The sequence below is a fragment of the Hermetia illucens genome, chromosome 2, assembly GCF_905115235.1.
Source record: "Hermetia illucens chromosome 2, iHerIll2.2.curated.20191125, whole genome shotgun sequence".
NCBI classification, from domain to species: Eukaryota; Metazoa; Arthropoda; class Insecta; order Diptera; family Stratiomyidae; genus Hermetia; species Hermetia illucens.
Window position 1 is genome coordinate 42186939 of NC_051850.1, and position 19220 is coordinate 42206158.

Genomic DNA, 19220 nt, shown 5'->3' on the forward strand with positions numbered 1-19220 from the left:
TGTTACTAGCTCCCGCAATAACCTCCAGTCGAATAAGATCCCTAATCGCCGTCGGGATTGTACCACTGCAAGCAATAAAGTGGTACTGGTCTTCAACCTGGTGTACAGTTTTGCGGTATTGCGGTGAAGCTTTGATGCAACATGAAGCGGTTTTACCAGCCCTACCATTGTTATTTCGTAGTAGGGGCGGATGATAACCAGGCTCGTATCCTTAGTCCACTTCATCTGCTGCCTACACAAATCTGTCGATGTGGTTGCCATAGATTGTGCCGAAACAGCTGCAGTAGGTGGAGCCATGCCCGTGGTGATCGTGGCGCCTGGATGTCGAATTGTCCGATAAGCGGTTTCGAAACCGTGCTGTCCATTACGGCAGCTTGACCCAATTACCAAGTCCACTCCCGGCACTTATCCGTACCGGGCTTTAAGTTCTTCCTTCTCCTAATTTTCGGATTTGAATTTTATACCTAACTGTTCCATGTGGTGATAGCTTCCTCAGTGAGTAATCTCTAACACTATAAAGTTCCTGCAGTTTCCTTATCTACCCCCTGACATCTGCGGTGGCGTTCCTACCCCTCAGGATTCCCCCTCTCTCGAAGTGACAAATTTTTTTGATTTCCCGAGCCAGTGGTTCATAGTTAAGCTTCCTCTTCACGAACTTCCGTTCAATGGTGCCATTATTCGGGATAGCAACTACCGTCTTGGCAACTAATAGTACATCAGGCCTTTTGTGTGGTATACATGTTGTATGCAGAACTATACACTACTGACTGTGGGTCATTCCAGAAAACTGGACATGTTCCCGTGGTCAGCTCATGCTTGTGTGCAAGGTCTTGATGAATTACCTTACATACAGCATTGTGCCTATTCGTGTATTGCACCGGTGCTATTATAGTGCAGCCAGAAATGAGATAGTCCAACGTCTCTAACGCCAAACCATACATTCTGCGCTGGTCGTTCTCCACTCGCTCTGCCATTATGAGCTTTTTATAAGTTCCGGAGGCGACTATGCGGTCTTGAATGACACGCACAAATCCTTCCATCTCGGCAATGAGCTATTAGGTGGAGTTTGAAACTTATGCTTATAAAAACGTCGAATGTTTCTATATCTAAAAATCAACATTAATGGGCGTAATGAATCATCAGTAGCAAAAGTTAGGGCAAATTATCAGAAAATGGAAAGCGTAAGGATAGGAATTTTGTGCCGATTATCTTTGTGCTGATTCAGCGTTTCAGGAACATTGGCAGGCATGCGGACAAAATACATCAGGGGCGCGCGCTACCCATGGTTGGCGAGGTGTCTCATGATACGTCACGCCAGGTGGCCCAACTACAGTAGAGGGTGACCGCGTTAACAGCCACCATTTCTTAGATAGCAGAGGCAGAGTGATCAAGTAGTAGACCGTCAGGACCTTCGGTAAGTAGCGGGGCGTGATGGTACTATTGTAGCTTCGCGAAAAGGCTACGAAATGTAGCAGTCCCTGCATTCTTTTAAAAAAAGCCTGCATTTACCGGGAGCTCTGGCGACAGCTACCGGAAATGCATCACCAGGTCGCCACAGATGGTCCGGTGCAACTACCTAGTCGATACAGATGCTGCATTCCAAAATTGTAATTTAATACCGGAATCGTTGAATTTCGCACCGAATTCTTCGTTGATCCCCACGTTCTACGTGGTTACGTGGTTATAGGCAGGTAGATATGGGTCTAGGGCTTCAACGAGCGTTTTGTTGGCGCTTCATTATTGTGGATATTAGCATTCCCATCTTAGGCGTAGACCCCTTGTGCCATTATCGATTACTAGTGGATCTGCACAACAGGTTCCTCATTGTGCGATCAACTTCCCTTAAATCATCTGGAAGAATCACATCCTATTCACCGAGCATTCTTTCTATCGTTTTAGAAGACATTGTCGATCCACGTAGCCAAGCACTTCTTCAAAAATACTGCAAAACCATTACCGAGTGAGTCTCGATGAGCCTGTTAAGCATGATGGTGAGCACCACATTCACACTATTTGTTCCCCTATCCTTTGCAAGGTGCGTTCATCACCACCGCATAAACTCGCAGCTGTGCATTCGAGTTCGAAGAACTTATTAAGCAGGGTATCTGCTAACCTTCAAACGTTGTTGGTCTTCGCGGCTTCACAAGGTCTTTATACGTTCTGGGGATAAGATACGTCTTTACGCTCAAAAGATTCCAGAACAATAATCTATTTCACAATTCAACGATTTTGCGCACTATATTGCAAACTGTCGTATTTTCTCGACCTTGGACTTAGTCAAGGCATACTATTAAATCCCTGCAACTTTCGAAGACATTGACTAGAATGAGTTTTAGATCGTGCAATGCGGCGCAAACTTTTCAGAGATTCATCCACTCTGTGGTTTGAAACCTCCACTTCTGTTTCATTTATTAGGTTTGAGCTCTGGTTACCTCTTTCTCTGAGTCCAGCAATTAGAGCACCTCGAGTACATTTTTCAACGTTACCTCCAACCCGGTCTAGTACAAGTTGAGAAGTGCAAATTCTTGTAATCGCAGGTGAGATTCCTTGGCCACTCCTGAAGGCATCCAACCTGACTCAATGAAAGTGCATGCGATTTCGAGCTCTGCCTTCGAAACCCATTAAGGATCGGAGTAGATCCTTGGGCTTGTTAAATTTCTAGCATTATTTCTGGCCCAAGACCAATGCCTTCTCGTTTGGGGGGTCCAAGGAGCAGCAGGTGGATGGTATACTTCTGGCATTCCCTCAGGGAAATGCATCCCTTTCTGTATTTGTCAATGCCTCAAACATTGCCGCAGGTGCTGTCTTCCGCCAAAAAGCTCATTTTTTTCAAACAGCTGAACACGACTCAACGGTGAGTTATTAGTCGTATGCCTGACAACTGAATACAAATTCAAGCAAAGTACACAAAATGTCCTTTCATCAACTTGAGCTTTCTCAGCTAGTTCACTTCCGACATTCAACAGGTGTCTGGGATAGATAATGTAGTTGACATGTTGCATAGGTTAAGATCCCCACAACTATCGATTTTCCGGCAATCGCAGAGGTGCAGAAACATGGCGTAGTTTTTCAGAGTCGTAGGAATAACCCGAAATATACATTTAGGGAGTTTCCTATCTTTAGCTTAATGTCGGTACTGCGGGACCCAAGATTAGGGGCCATTAACCCATATATTCTGGTCGATTTCCATGAGGAAGTATTTCACGTCTTTACGATCTAACGCACTCAGGCATCCGAACAACGAATCATGTGCCCGCGGCAACAATCGCCAACCAGGTAATGCAGTTTAAGTCCTCCCTTTTCTTAAAGTTGGGTAAACCTCTCGGTTTCAAATGCCACCATGCATACGGGAAGAACTTGGGACTCCCCAGCGACCCTGAACTCGACATTAAGTCGTAGCTTAACATCGTCGGTTTGTTGGGTTAAGGACGCATTGCAAAAGCTTAAGGCACCACCATCCACTAAGCACCGGCAAAACGTGACTGACGTGTCTAGATATCTCGACTTTTGCAATGATGTCCTAATTAGGACCGATTCTCCCCGAGGCCGCTGCATCCACCTTATCAGGGCCCCTTCGAAGTCGTCGAATTAGAAAGCACAGCCAAAAAGAGGAGTCGATTATGCGTCCATTTTGAATATTGGCAGCAGAGTGTAGGGAGAGGAGGGTTAAGTATTGGCAGGGTGAGCAATTTGCGTGCCGAACGCATAGAGTTGGCCATGATTCCGTGAAATAATTTATACCATCGAAATTCGTTTTTCAAAGTCAGTCAAGAAAAGGTCACAAGTCCTAGACGCAGGAAAACAGAAAAATAAAGTTGGGAGTAAATAAAGTAAAAATATAATGAACAAGTCGGGCAGCTCGGTACTTCAGGTATGAAAGGTTTTGTTTGTTTCTTCTGTGCATATATTTGAGTATTTCTCCAAAAATATAGTAACACACCATTAGATATCGATATGGAGAGTAGTTTGAGGCCTGGAACCGTATAGACGCAGCTTCTTGATTTTTCTCAAATTTTTCGGTTGAGTAGTTTCTAAAAATGGGTCCGCTCCAACAAATGTCAAAACTAAGATTACTATCGAAAAGTGCTGATCAAGGCCTTTCATTTGATACCCAACATGATTATATTTGGTGACAAAATTGTACACCCCCTTTTGCATGCATGAGGACCACTCCTTAATATCAACGTAGAAAGATTCTACTCACTACGTGTCTGCGCGTTCACAGTTCCCACCTTTTCAACAAATTCCGTGCCAGTCAGTATAGCCGTTTCTGAGAAAAGTGCGTGGACAGACAGACAGACGGGGCCACCCTAGTGCCGACACTCATTACAACTTCACTTCGTGTTGGATACCGGTCGACTCACCTGTTATTGGGTACGAGAATCAAGTCAGGGTGATAACCTCGTGAGGGCAATCTCAACTGCATTGTTTTCTAGTGCACCATTGTGATCTTGAATTGCTCTGACACGCTTCAAGGCCTATAGATTCAAATTGAATTTTTGTACATCTGTTATTATGATAATCTCAAGCTTCCCGCTCTCAAATTCAGGGTGCACCAGCATAACTTCCTTTTTTTAAAACTCAATAAAAACTATTGTATGCATCAGAAAATATTTATTAATTTTTTATAATGTAGGTACATGTCTAAAGTTTTTATTTACATTGTTTTGAAGATCAAATCTGTTAGGTGACGTCCCCCATTCTCCATACATTGCGTAAATCGATTTCTGGCGTTTGTCATTACTCTTGTTAGCATAGCAGGTGTTATGTTGGCAATTTCTTCTTGGATGTTGGTCTTCAAATCTTGTAGGGTTCTTGGAGGGTTCACATAAACATGGGATTTCAAAAAATCCCATAGAAAAAAATCACAAGGGGACAGATCGGGAGAGATGTTCTTGAAGTGTGTGCTGTTGCACCGTCTTGTTGGAACCAAGTGTCCCCCAAATCCAAATTTTCTAGCCGTGGGAAAAAAAATTCTGTAGCATGTTTACATACCGGTCCGAATTCACTGTCACTATAACCTCATTTTCCTCAAAAAACCAGGGACCAATAATTCCAGCTGAGGAAATTGCACACCACACTGTGACTTTGGGTGAATGCAAAGGCTTTTGATGCAATTCTCGAGGGTTGGTGTCAGTCCAGTAGCGCATGTTTTGTTTATTAACCGACCCACACAAATGAAAATGGGCTTCATCGCTAAAAAAAACAATAGCACCCTCGGGAACGACATCAAGAAGAAGCTCACACACGTTCATCCGAGAATTGAAGTCACGTTCTGAAAGTTCCTGCACTATCGCCACCTTATAGGGATGAAAATGAAGATAATCACGAAGAATTCTTCTCACAGAACGATCGGATAGTCCAAGGGCAGATGCGTGTTTGCGCGCAGAACGCCGTGGCAATCGCAACATTGACGCTCTCACTGCTTCAATGTTCTCAGGTGATCTAATGGGCCGAGGGACTCCAGTTCTTCCTTTTGTCGCACTTACAGTTTGTCTGAATGTAGTGACCCATGTAACAATTGATTTGCGGTCTGGGACGGGAGCCAACGGGGCTAAATTAAAGCGGTTCCGAAATGCACGCTGTGTTGCAATAACCGAACATCCGCTTGAAAAGTAAACCTCAACGGCAAAGGCACGCTCCTCACTATTCCAACGCATGATGGCGACTGAACCGTGTCGGGACAAAACTTTACAGTATCCCCTCTTGAACGAGACCACTAGCGCTCCGCTATGACATCAATTAACTGAGTGGCGCGCATTTTAAAAAAGGAAGTTATGCTGCCGCATCCTGTATATTTTCTGGTAGTTTATAATCAGAGTTTTATTAGATTGTGTTCGACATGTAATAAAATCTAAATTTATTATTTTCTTAATCCGTCTTCCATCTTCTCTGGTCTCTCCTCTCCTAATCTCCAAAGGATTATAGAATTCACTGCTTTTACTCAATCGAACATAATTCGAGGCATTGTTAATTAATTGAAATACTTCCATTCATATCGAGATTCTCTCAATTATGACAGTATGAAAAGGGATGCATTTAAATCTCGACACTTTTCATTATTAAGAATAAATTTTAATTCACTTGAAACTGTGCAAGTCTGAAATATCCTTTACAGGATTATAAGATCGCACCAACCTTCCTACATATTATATGATAAATGTCTCCGTTTCCATTCATTGCTGCGTACATACATAGTGGACATATGTACATATGAGCATACATATATGTTTGTACGTATTCAAACTCCTCCACAATTCTGAAGTATTTTCTAAGATTATTGTGTACCCCCAAAGGATTTACAATTCGATAAGATCAAAGAACTGTCTGGCAAACAGTAAAGAAAGAGGACTACCCTTACCAACGATAGCATGAAGGCTTTGGTCCAGCAGGATAGGAGCGGTTGCTACGGACTTGTTTAAGGACGATGGATATCTCAGTAAACATGCTGGAATGCTCATGTTTGTGTACATAGATATTTCTTAATTTTCCTTGCAGAAAATGGCTCAACAGATATAAAGGAAATAAGATTTTCTTTCTGTTTGTGTGGTCTTTCAAAGTGGTTATTAGATAAAATGGTGAATGGATACAGAAATTCTGTGTGGTTTGCTGTTCATTTATAAATATTTGCTGAGTGAAATTCCATGTTGCGATCAGAAGAGACTCCTGAAATCTGATTACATTCATGTATGTAACTTTATGAGATTATCAAGTTGAGCTGGATGTTTGGGCTTCACGTGTCATAAATATTTGTTCAGTTGGGCTTTGGGGATATTTCGTGGATGTTGCTCAGTAGTTGATAGAACTGAGAAACAGATTATCAAGTAAATTTCTTGAACTTTGACAGATTCCTTATTTTGTAGGTGCTTTCAGTAGAAGGGAATAAAAATAAGTAGTCTAAATGGCCGGAAAGCATTCAGCGTTCCTAGTTAGCAAGTGCATTTCTAAACTAAACGGTTTTGGAAAATTATAATCTTCAACTTAAATATATTAATTAAGATAGTGACCCCTGCATGGGAAATTCGTAATGTAAGTTTTGTTTATAAGGAATACAGTTTAGGTTAGTTAGTTAGTTAGTTTATTTTAGTGGGGGCTCCAAGCACTCAGACTTTTGCTAGGGTCATTGTTCTATCTCCGGAGATTGCCTGTTCATCATGCTCTCGTTGACGGCGTTCGCAGACTTTTGTGAATCTGAGAACATTCTCGAGAGACAGAGAATGCACAGACTCTTCGCTGAAGAAAACCTTAACCAGATGTCTTCGTCTGAAGTCTGAGGAGGCCCAGCAGTTGCATACGAAATGCAGGGCCGTCTCTTCTTCCTCCAAGCCGAGACCACCACTCCAATTTTTCCGTTTAAGTTTAGTTTAAGGGGCAGTGTCCTGTTGAAAGCCCTACTAGGGTTTTCATGCCCCACTTCTTAAGGGACAACAAAAATGCCGCTCTAGCGGCTTTCGGTTCCTTCACAATGATTTTCCTCTTCAGATTAGGCTTCACAGCAGATGGCTGCATGCCAAAAACTGATTCTAGCCCCACATTGTGGATTCGGAACCTTGACCAGCCAGTCTGTCAGCTTCCTCATTACCAGCGATGTTTGAGTAGCCCGGCACTCACATCAGGAATGTTTCGTTCAGTCGGCCAAGTTCCAGCAGCATCTGATGACAACTCTACACCCACTGGCTTGATATGTCGTTGCTGTTTAGAGCTGATAATGTTGTCCGCCTGCTGAACCAACACCAGGAGATCTACTACCAAACCCTATCTCCACCTTCACGTGGTGGACGCTGGGAGCTCTTTCTTATCGAAAAGCTGCAGACAGAGAAGGACAAAGGCGGACAAATTGTACCAACTGGTCCTCCAAGTTGGGGGCTGGGTAGGGCTGACAAGCCTACAAGGCAAACCAAAGTTACGAAGACACAAAAAGAAAGCCTCGTACAGGATGGACTTTATAACGACGGACATGACAACCACAAAGGAATAACGATTTGTGCATTTTCTCGTGGAACGTGCGCTCCCTGTACCCAACATAGGGTTGGTGTAAAAGCGTTGCAAGAAATCCATTGGACAGAGACCCGTTTCTTGGAGAAGAACCGCTACACTATATATTATAGCGGCCATCCAGTAAACCATGTGCTCGGAGTAGGTTTCTCAGTCAGCCAAAGAATGAAACCTGCTGTAATTGGCTTCGAAAATATAAGCGAACGGCTATGTATTCCGCGCTTGGGAGGCAAATTTAGAAATATAAGCCTCGCTAATGTTCACGCCCCTACAGAGGAGAAGACATCCTTCGGAGAAGGCTATTTTCTACGAGGCAGTTGAGCGGCCCTTGAAGCCTGTCCCGAGTATGATATCAAAATCATATTTGGAGATTTCAACAGTCAAGTAGGGATGGATCCCGCATTCAGACGTTACGTTGGCTCCCATAACTTATATAAGGATACCAATTTAGCGGATTATTCAGTTAGCAGTATCGCACGAAATTGGTCTGCGGGGAAAGCAGTCTACAAAACGAACGTGGGCCTCTCCAGACGGGACCACTTTCAACCAAATTGACCACGTGTTGATCGAATGCCGCCACCATTCGCCATTCCACCATTCATATTCCAATATAGACTCGGATCACTATCTGACTGTCTTGTGTTCCATGCTCGAAATACAACGCCACCTGCACATTGAGGTGAGAGTGAATACTGAAGCCATTCACAACACAGCTCTCCGTAACACCTATAAGGGAGAAATGGATGCCGCAATAACCGCAGTTAACAGATGTAACAGATGTATCAACAAATGATCTTCACAACCACCTGATGAACAATATTATTGATATGGCCAGAAACATACTTGTCCCGAGCCGCAAGAAAAGTCGGAACTACTTGTTTGACGACGAATGTAAGCTAAAACCGGAACGGAAGAATGCCGCATACCGAGTAAAGTTGGATTGTCAAAGAACGCGGACGCGTGCAGAGACCTACCAAGAACTCTGTCGAACGGAGAAGCGACTTCACAGACGGAAGAAGGAAGCCTGGAGAACCAACAGGTCTATAAACTCGAAACATACAGCAAGATACTCCACCAGGCGCGGAAGTTTTACCAACAAGTCAGCAGAATGAAGCCTTATACACCTCGATGTTCATCCTGCCGAGACAGAGAGGGAAAGCTGATTTCCGATAGAATGGACATATTGGAGCGATGGGTTGAGTACTTTGATGAGCTGCTGAACAACCAGAATATCGGCGAGTTGGAGGTCCCGCCAAATGAAGACGACGGACAAATACAGCCACTACCAAATATAGGAGAAACAGTCCGTGCAATTCATCGGCTAAAAAATCATAAGTCGCCAGGAGCCGATGGAATTACAGCCGAATTGGTGAAATATGGAGGGGACCAACTGTACCAAGTGGCTTGTCAACTGATGCTCAAGGTGTGGGACAGCGAATCAATGCCTGGCGACTGGCAACGAGACATTATCTATCTCACACATAAAAAGGGGGTATTACACAGTGCTGCAATTATAGAGGTACCACGTTGCTGAGTATCATCTATAAGATATTCTCCGCTATTTTTCTAGGCCATACGCCCATAAAACCATTGGCCCATGTCAAAGAGACTTTACTCCAGGTAAATCAGCAACAGATCAGATTTTCTCTGTGCGGCAAGTGATGGAAAAACTGTTGGAATATGTACACCAGTTGCATAAACTCTTCAACGATTTCAAGGCCGCCTATGATAGCATAGCCAGGGTAAAACTGTACAGGGCCATGAGAGAATTCGGTATCGCAACGAAATTGATAAGACTGGCTAGGCTGATTCCGACTAATGTGCGAGATCAGATAAAAGCAGCGGGATCACTCTCAAGACCATTCAACCTCAACAACGGTCTAAGACAAGGCGATGTCCTATCATGCGTCCTCTCTAACCCAGCCCTGGAAAAAGTGATCCCTGATGCTGAGGTAAATGCATGGGGTACGAATCTCTTTAAGTCAATCCAACTGCTGAATAACCCAAGATGTACAGTTTACCTTCATCCAGATTGATCAGACGGCGCGAGATCTTGGGCTGCACACTGATGAAGGCATAACGAAGTACATGGTGACAACGTCAGCTCCAAAACCGAAAGAACGAACAACATCGAATTACTTTGGTCAAACGAGACAAAAAAACATAGGAGACTACAGCTTTGAGACCGTTGAAAATGTTTCCTACCTAGGGTCGAAAATCACAACCGATAAAAGCTATGACGATGAAATCCGCGCGGCTTTTGGTTGCCAACAGAGCCTATTTCAGTTCACAAAAACTGTTTCGCGCGAAACGTCTCACGATAGGGTCAAAGCTCTTACTGTACAAAACTATGATCTTGCCTGTCCTCATATATTCCTATGAGACTTGGGTTCTTAACAAGAAGAATTGCGAACTCTTGGCCGCGTTCGAGAGAATACCCCAAAGAATTTTTGGCCCCCTACATGAGGATGAACGATTCCGTGGCCTACATAACGAAATCTGGTTCCCCAGGTGCGGTGGGCGGGTCACTTAACCCATATGGATGAGGATAATCCCACCCGGAAAGTCTATAAGGGCAATATCTGCGTAAGATGGGGCGATGGCGTAAGCCAGGACGCCTGACAGCTTTGGGGATATCGAATTGGTGGACCTCGGCGCAAAATCGGGATGTCTGGAGTTCCTTATTAAGGCAGGTCTAGACCGGATACCGGTTGTTGCGCCGTTGATGATGATGACGATTGAAATCTGGTCGAAATATTCTCATCATGTGTTCACTGGGGTCGGCTTTTGACAATTCGATACAGATCTTCTTATTCATCCGGAGTGCCCAGTTTATCGTTAAGACCTTTGCTCGGGTGACAGCGTTCGTTTTTTTTTTGCTTCTGGGTTGGCATTCTAATAAATTTGTCAGTTGGCGAACGTTTTATCGTCGTGGTGGCGTTTCTTCCCACGTACCTTCCTTTGAACGTCGTCATTCAAAAGCCAAGTATTTCGGTAATAAACCGCTTGCCCGGCTTGGTAATTATTGTTATCCCTTTATTGATTATAATGTATAGGTTTGAGTGACCAAAAGACTCACTATGGAAATTTCAGTTGGAACGTCCCCAATTCCCCAGAAAGCCTGATGGAAGTAATCGTGAATCCGACGTTGGATTGATGCTGTTGGTAAACCCAAAGGTCATCATCATTAGCTATGAATCGATTCTGCATAAGATACTGACTGCGGGACTCCTTTCCATACATTTCAACAGTATAATGTTACGCTCTAACGATCTTCCCCATTAACACGTTCTAGCGGAGGGTGCTCAGATTACTACTTCATCGATTTCGAGAAGGTTTTCGGGAATAGAAACTTTCAAATTTTCAGCAACCCATCTCTGCGTCATGCCATCGAAGCATTTTGGCCTGATGCAGTAACAAATTAAGAAGTTCTCCAGTGGATAGATAGGTTACATATTGACAAAGGGCGATAACTCTATTGTAGCTTATGCCCACTATTTCAAGATGATCGACGAGTAGGTCTCCTTAAGATTTTGCATGTCGGAACTACGGAGGGGGATCAAAAACTCTTAGAAGCGTAGGGGGGTTAAAGCACATTGCCAGGAACGGACGGCGATGGTAGGTGTGGTTGATGCACTATGCCCAAAACTGCAATTTATCGCAACCATAATATTTGCCTTGATCTTTTCTCAATAGGCCAGTGGTTATTTTTTAAGGTTTTGTGTGAAACAAAACCTTATTAGAATCGAGTCGATGTCTCTCTGTCCATCTGTCTGCCACACCCGATTTATTCGGAAACGGCTCAACTGATTATCACGAAATTTCATGGTGTAATCTGTGAATCCCTTTTCATGTAGCAAGCCATTTTATGTTAATTTTGGGGAGGGCTGCCCATATATGTGGAAGGGGGGGTAATTTTTTTTTTTAAAGAATACAGTTTCAAATGAAGGTACCCAATTTTGGAAATAATAATGAAATAAATCCAACTATTGTTAACGAAGTCAAAATTGTTTATTTCACGTGAATTTATCGCACTTTAAGACGAGTATGACGTCATCATCAAATAAAGTGGCCTCAAATGAATGGCAGATTTGGAATTTGGAGGCATATCAAGGAATATTTAGAACTTTTAGGTCTATAGGTATCGCAAAATGTGCATAGGAAGTGTCCAGCTTCCGGTATTTCTACTTGTTTTTTTAAGAGGTGGAAATCTTCAAAAGACTAACCCAAGGATTCATGATCCCTGAGAGTGTGGGATTTTTACCCACAAAAATCACCTCTTATGGAGTCCAGTAACTTTCATTGCATATTTAAGTTTCGTTTTTATTGGTAGAAAACCTTGAGGTCAACGCTAGCATTTTGGTTGCCTTCGTTAAGGAACTGGAGTTCCTCAGTAGTTTATATCATTGGATAGTGGTTACCCAGATAGGTTGTCGTTTCGGAAGGTTATCGTTTGAATTTCATTGGTGACAGGGAGATTTATATCGCGACTAGATGTCGGGTGCCAGTCGACTTAGCTGCGAATGCGTACCTGAATCAAGTGAGCGTAATAACCACATGCGATCGCAATGTAGACCAAATGGTCTCCTACCGGATACTGTAGTCCTGCAATGTACCGTTACGTTCTTGAATAAAGTGTCCTAACACATTTCACTGTCCACATCCAATTGGCTACCAGGTGGTATATGCTCATTTAAATAAATTCAAAAACCAGGACATAACTGCTGCTTCTAGCACAGAGGTTAGACAGCGTCTGATGGGTAGCCTGGTCGCAGGTCACGTAATTTCTACAACTTGAGTGCTAACCCAAAAATTAGGGGCCTGTAGACCACGACCGTGGCAGTGCGTTGGTTCTCAGTTGGTCTGGTTCGCTATCAAATCAATGGCGGACTTAGGACTCACTCAATTCCAAGAGAAAAATTTGACTCTTAATGTTTCATAAATCATCACTTGATGACGCTAAAGGAGACGCTTTTATATACAAATTACAAGCTCCTAAACCTCTTGGCAGGCATTTAATTTTTCCAAGCAATTTTCAACCCTTTTTAGATTTGACCTACTTTTATATTCATGGCTACTTCATCCTTTCTCGAAATTTCATACTTCAAATATAAATCTCTGCTCTTTTCTCCCTGGAGCTTACTATTTTTGAAAAAGAGGAAGAAATAGAAAAAAAAAATAATTTTTTAACATATTTACATTACAGAGTGGCCACGACAGGAGCAATGAAAAGATTTAATGACGGATGGCTTTCGAAATATTTAAATCGTAAATCCTCTTTTCATTCGCTAATCCGATTAAATAGCTTCGTTGGGACCGTAAACAGTACTTCTGGCGAGAAAGAGCTAAGCAATTTATATTTTGCTGAGCAGTCTCCTTTTCAGTATGCTCGTAGCTTGCGTTCGCCAAGTTAACGAAAAATTTCTTGCTGGATTCGCGAGGATACTAAAGGGACACAGACCGAATCAAAAATAGGATCGCATGCTTTTTCATGGCTATGAGATAGCCGGGAGCAATGGAATAATTTCTGACTGGTTCCGCAGACGTCGGTGATGACTGATGTAATAAAACTTAGTAGCCGTCGTTTCCGGGTAGTCTTTATATTTTAGATGAATCTATGACTTGTGAGGTTAAGATTCTTATAAGCAGTTGTAGTAAATTTCTTGGAAGGGCATTGGACAGTATCTCCATCGATGCAAGACAATTTATTTTCTCAATTCCTAGGATCGTTTTTGAGATTTTGGTTTCCTTTCACGTCGACCCCGGGCAACATTCACTTAAGCCTTTTAGCAAAAGGAGATACTATTGCATAGCTTAGGAAAAACTGCTAAAGTAATTCACAATTTTGAATCAAATTAGCGAACTCTTACTGGAAAAATCTTCGAGCACTGAGCAGCCATCTAGGCCCCCTTAAGACGTGACTACGTGAACTGGCACCGTTCCGCCTGAAGTCATCAAAAATATGCATACTGTGCTCCGAAAAAGCCTGTAATAAAAGGAAAATGAAAATAAAAACAATAATGTTTAACGATTTGCCTTCGTCCCTTTCGCTCCTCTACTATAAAAAAAGTACGAGGAAGATTGTCCTTGCACCATCATCACTACCCACTTCCACTGCCACCGATTGTCATAAGAAAATGGCCATAATTTTTTACGTTTATGACAATGTAACGAATGTAAAAGCCAAATAAATGGATTCTTCTACGAGCAGATTCCATTGCCTGCAGGGCTTTCAGACAGTTGCATAAGTCATCATTTCTGCTATTTTCCAACATGATTCCGCCAGGAGACCAGATAAAGGACGATGTAGAGAAAGGAGCCAATCTACTTCCTCGAGCTTATATGAGTGCAATAAAACAAGACTCAGTAACGGTGAGCAATAGAAAAATGATGGCGAATGGAAATCACTGGTTGATAAAATGATGGGTATTAGAGGAAGGGATCACAACCGCTTTTGATATGAAGAAATATCTCTTTCGATTATTTCATTATTCTTCTACGCGCAGAGGAAAATAACCGACGTTATAGCAACTTAAAGCTATATTTGTTCGATACCGGTTCTACCGAGCGGTAGAATAATCGCTGGAGGCTGCCTCGAAATCACTATTACAGTGTAACCTCGGTAATACGCATAGAATATTCCATAGTTAAAAACTCAGCCCATTGGGCAAATAGCTAGGTCTCGATTTTAAGCGTAGTATTTACCGAGTTTTTTCCAAAGAAGTTCCTCATTCAGGACCTTAATCCATTATGTTGAAGTAGGAGTGCAACTACAGTGATCCGATCGATATTAGGCACCAGGGACCCCAGATTACAATGACCCTCTTTCGTCGTGCTTCACATGTTCAAATGATTCAGCACGAAATACAGAATCGAAACTAAGAATATCCTCCTAAGTGGAACCGACAAGGAGCTAGGAAGGATGTAGTCACAAAATGCTGGCTTTGGATCGGGCTTAGGCAGATTTTCAATTATATCATTGTAGATTGTGATGGAGCATATCCCTAATGCTCTAGCAATTTTCAACAGGATTGTCTTGTGGGCGACAGAGGCTTAGGTAAGTTATCATCTATAAACTTTTCATCATAAGTCAGCGATTACGTGAATACATCTTTTATGAATGATATTTGTTTGAATTTAACTACTTCCGCTTTGGATCCTTAATACGCCATTAGCTCTTCCAAGGATGATCCAAGAAATAGTTGAAAATGGTGGAGAAAAGAGTCATTATAAGAGATTCAATCGACAGACATCTAGACATCGCGTGGACCAAAAAAGCTATGAGAAAGATCACCAGAAAATAAAACCAATATGGAAGAAGAGAGAAACTTACGGTGAAGGGGCTCGGTACCAGCGAGTTTTGGGAGTGAGCAAGCGGGTCCTTGATATCCGTCGACTGCAGTGCCTCGGTGGTAGACAACTTAGAACACTTAGAACACCGTAGAATCTAATGCTACAAGTGATTTGAAGTTAGGGAAGGAGGTATCCAAACGAAGCAAGACCTTTTCAAGAATACCAACAACGAAGGCAAAAAACGATGGGCTGAAAGGAGATCGCTACCCGACTAAAACAGTTTCGACACCCACTGCCTTTGTCCAACAGGGCCGACTACAGGAGGTATGTGGCTGTGTGTGGTAGGAGCGAAGCTGCAGTTTCTGAGCACTCAGGCCGTTTTCGCCCATTGTACTCGCCACTCCCGTCTAACGGAATATTCCGGATTCGTTAACGTATCGCAGGATTTCCGTTACTGATGTGGTGCTACCCGTCGCAACTGGAGAACATGGGCACCAAAGATCTGATGCCTGATGCGTCCATAGGCGGGGCATTCACATAGGAAATGCTCCGCGGATTCAACTTCCTCATCACATAAGGGACACGTATCATCTTGAGTAATTCCTATGCTGAACATATGCCCAGCTAGTGAATTATAGTCTGTCAGAATGCTCACAGGAGGTACTCCGAGATCAGGAAATTGATCGATTCTGGAAAAGCTTCTCAATTCTTTGTTCTCCGGACGGTAAAATATAAAACGCAGAAAAGCATATTAAATGCTACGAGTGAAGGTGTGTTTAGAAGGAGTAATCCGACCAAGACTCATAGGGAACAGATCCCTTACCCGGAGAAACTACCTTTCAGGCTACTTGGAGCAAAAGAAATTGAGTTGTCCCAGTCCATCACGGACAATCACAACATGCACCGAGCTCTTAAAAAACATGGCGGGAGTCATTAGGGACCTATATAATAGGTCGCATGTGGAGGAAAGAGGTCTCGAGGAAAAGCCGAAACGTGCCATTCCAACAGTGTCATAGGCGACCCAATTGACACCGAACCGTAGTGTTAGTGATCTGACGGCAAAGAAAATAGTCCTGGAGAAAGACGGTGATCTTCTAGGGAATCAGCAGGCGCTTAAGAGGAAAAAAAGTACACTAGCAGTTCCGAAGAACGAAACTAAAAGCACAGAAGGTATAAACCTGTGCTCCAAGTTCAAGCGCCAGCAATCGAAGGGAAACCTTAGAGGAACGAAAATGATGGATGGAAAAAGGTTGTTAATAAAAACCCCAAAAATAAAGCAAAAGTGGGAATTCGCCCAGATGCAATTGCTATCTCCAGTAAGGGCAATTTGTCTTACTCGGAGGCTTTTAAAAATTTGAAATCTGACCCCGAACTGAAAGATCTGACTGGAAATGTCAGCAAGATCCGAAAGACCCAGAAAGGCAATCTCATGTTTGAGCTAAAAAAGTCCAGCTTGTGCAAAACCGACGGCTTTTGCACCCAAGTGAAAAACTCGCTTGGAGAGAATGTTACAGTTCAGGCCCAAAATCATCAGATCTACATACAGTCCAAGGATATTGACAAAGCGACATCCAGAAAAGAAATATCCACTGCGTTAAAAGAACAATTTAAACTTGAGGAACTGGAAGAAGAATCCATAGTAAGCTTGAGAGCCTATGGAAATACTCAAACGGCCATAATGTGACCACCAGTGGAGGCAGCGTAGAAATTATTGTCATCCGGAAAGGTTCGAATTGGATGTTATTGTCTGCCGCCTGCTTCATGTTTGGACACTTTGCGAAGGCATGCACCAGCGGCATTGATCGATCTAATCGATGTAGAATGTGAGGAGAGAAATGACATATTGCCAGGGAGTGCAATAGGGATCGAAAATGCCCATTGTCCGAAGAAAAGGAAGGAAGGGGTAACCGGCATATTGTCGACAGTGGTAAATGCCCGGAATTCAGGAAGGCTTTGACTGCGATAAAGAAATGAGTTTTATTCAAACAAACAAACAAATTATTGCAGGCTCAATGGGGGCATATGAATCTTATATGAAAATTGCCATCATAAGTGAACAGAAGCTGTGACGGTGGTGTATGTCACAGACTTGACTGGTGGAACGGCGATATGGGCGTGCGGCCGCTAAGCTATACAATGCTCCATGATTTAGTCGACCAGTGGTTTCGTGCAGACAACAATAGACGGTATGTTCGTGTAGAGCTACTATGCCCCACCTTTTTTAGTTTAGTTTTGGCCAGTGAAGGTGATGCAAGTACTTTTCACAAGGGGATCTTCCTCAATCGTACACCTGACATTTATCAGCTCTTCACTGGTAAATTGCATGTCCTGATATGTTAGCGAGGATTACGCAAACAGCGATCACCAAGCAATCATCTTTGAACTGAGAAGGGCATCAGGCTGGTTTCAAAAGGCATTGAACGAGAGAAGCTTTTTAGAAGTGTGGCAACGGCTTCCTATTACGGAGATTCCTATTCCACGTCGCACATGGCATCACCAAGGCATGTAACACGCCCATGCCTAGGAGCTGCTCCTTCCAAACGAACGGCTCAGAGAGCAGTAGGTAGGAGTGATCAGGGAAAAAAAGCATGATTTGAAGGTAGCTTGTCATTCAGCAAAGGAACAAAGAATGCTTTAAGGAGCTCTGCTCGGAAGCGGATGTAAATCCGTGGGGGTGCGTCTATAGAATTCTGATGGGACGGTTGAGACGCTGGTCGCCCTTCTTATTGAAATTCAGCCAAGGGTTATTCTCCCAGCAAGAGAGGGGCACTGACACATTACAGTGATCTCTGAATATGATGGCGATTCTTGCAGTAACCACAGTAACCACGGACAAACTGTTGAAGATCTGCAGCAGAATGGGTATATCAAATCCCCAGGTCTGAGCTCTTAACCACGCCGTAAAATCTAGACCGGATATGTTCGCTGAATTGTTCGAAGCGTGCAAGTCTGAGAGGATATTCCCTACAGCATAGCAGTGGTAGAAGCTGCTATTGCTGCGCAAGGCTACTAAACCTTCAGAAAAATGATCCTCTTATAGACCCATAAGTTTTCTAGATACTATGCGGAAAATGCTGGAGTGCGTAATTTACAACAAAATACTCCCTATCTTCGAGAGCCAAGAAGGTTTTTTAGATTGGCAGTGGGTTGCGTAAAGCCAGATCAACCATACCATTAAAAGGATTACTGGCTTGGCCGAAAATGCAATTCACGGAAAGGGCAGTATCAGATAATATTGCGTGGTGGTGACTCTGAACGTGAAGAATGCATTTAATTCGGCCAATTGAAACCTTATACGAAAGTGCCTGGCGAGACGATTGGTGTTCCCGCCTATCTCGCAGCTATTGTCGATAGTAACCTACAAGAACTGATGCTCTGGTATGACACCGATGATGGACCCAATGAGCAAGTGTCCCACTATTGTGGAACATCATGTATGTATGTACTTAATCTCCCGATTCCGGAGGCGGCCACGGTGGTGAGTTACGGCGATGATATAGTATGGGTTGTAGTCGCAAGGCATCTAGAGCATGCTGAGTTATACCTTTGCGAAGCAATCAGTGCTGCTAAGGCTAAGAGACATGAAACTAAGTTTTATACAACACGTGCTATAGGCTTGCGGCTCCATGGAGTATAGCCCTACCAAGGATAATACCAAACGTGGGAGGGCAGCGGTTTACTTGTAGGCTAATTACTTCTATGGTGGTGAACTCGATTTTGCTTTATGACACCCCTCTTTGGGGAACGCATTTCGCATATCATGTAATGCTCATAAACTGAGTATGGTCTACAGGAGGACAGCCCCAAAAGTGTGTTCTGCCTTCAGAACCATCTCAGTTGAGGTTGCATTGGTCATCTCCTAATATTTTAGCGATAAGACGATTATATTATACAATGTAGGTCAGTCTCTCTTTTGTCGCAGACGAAAAACC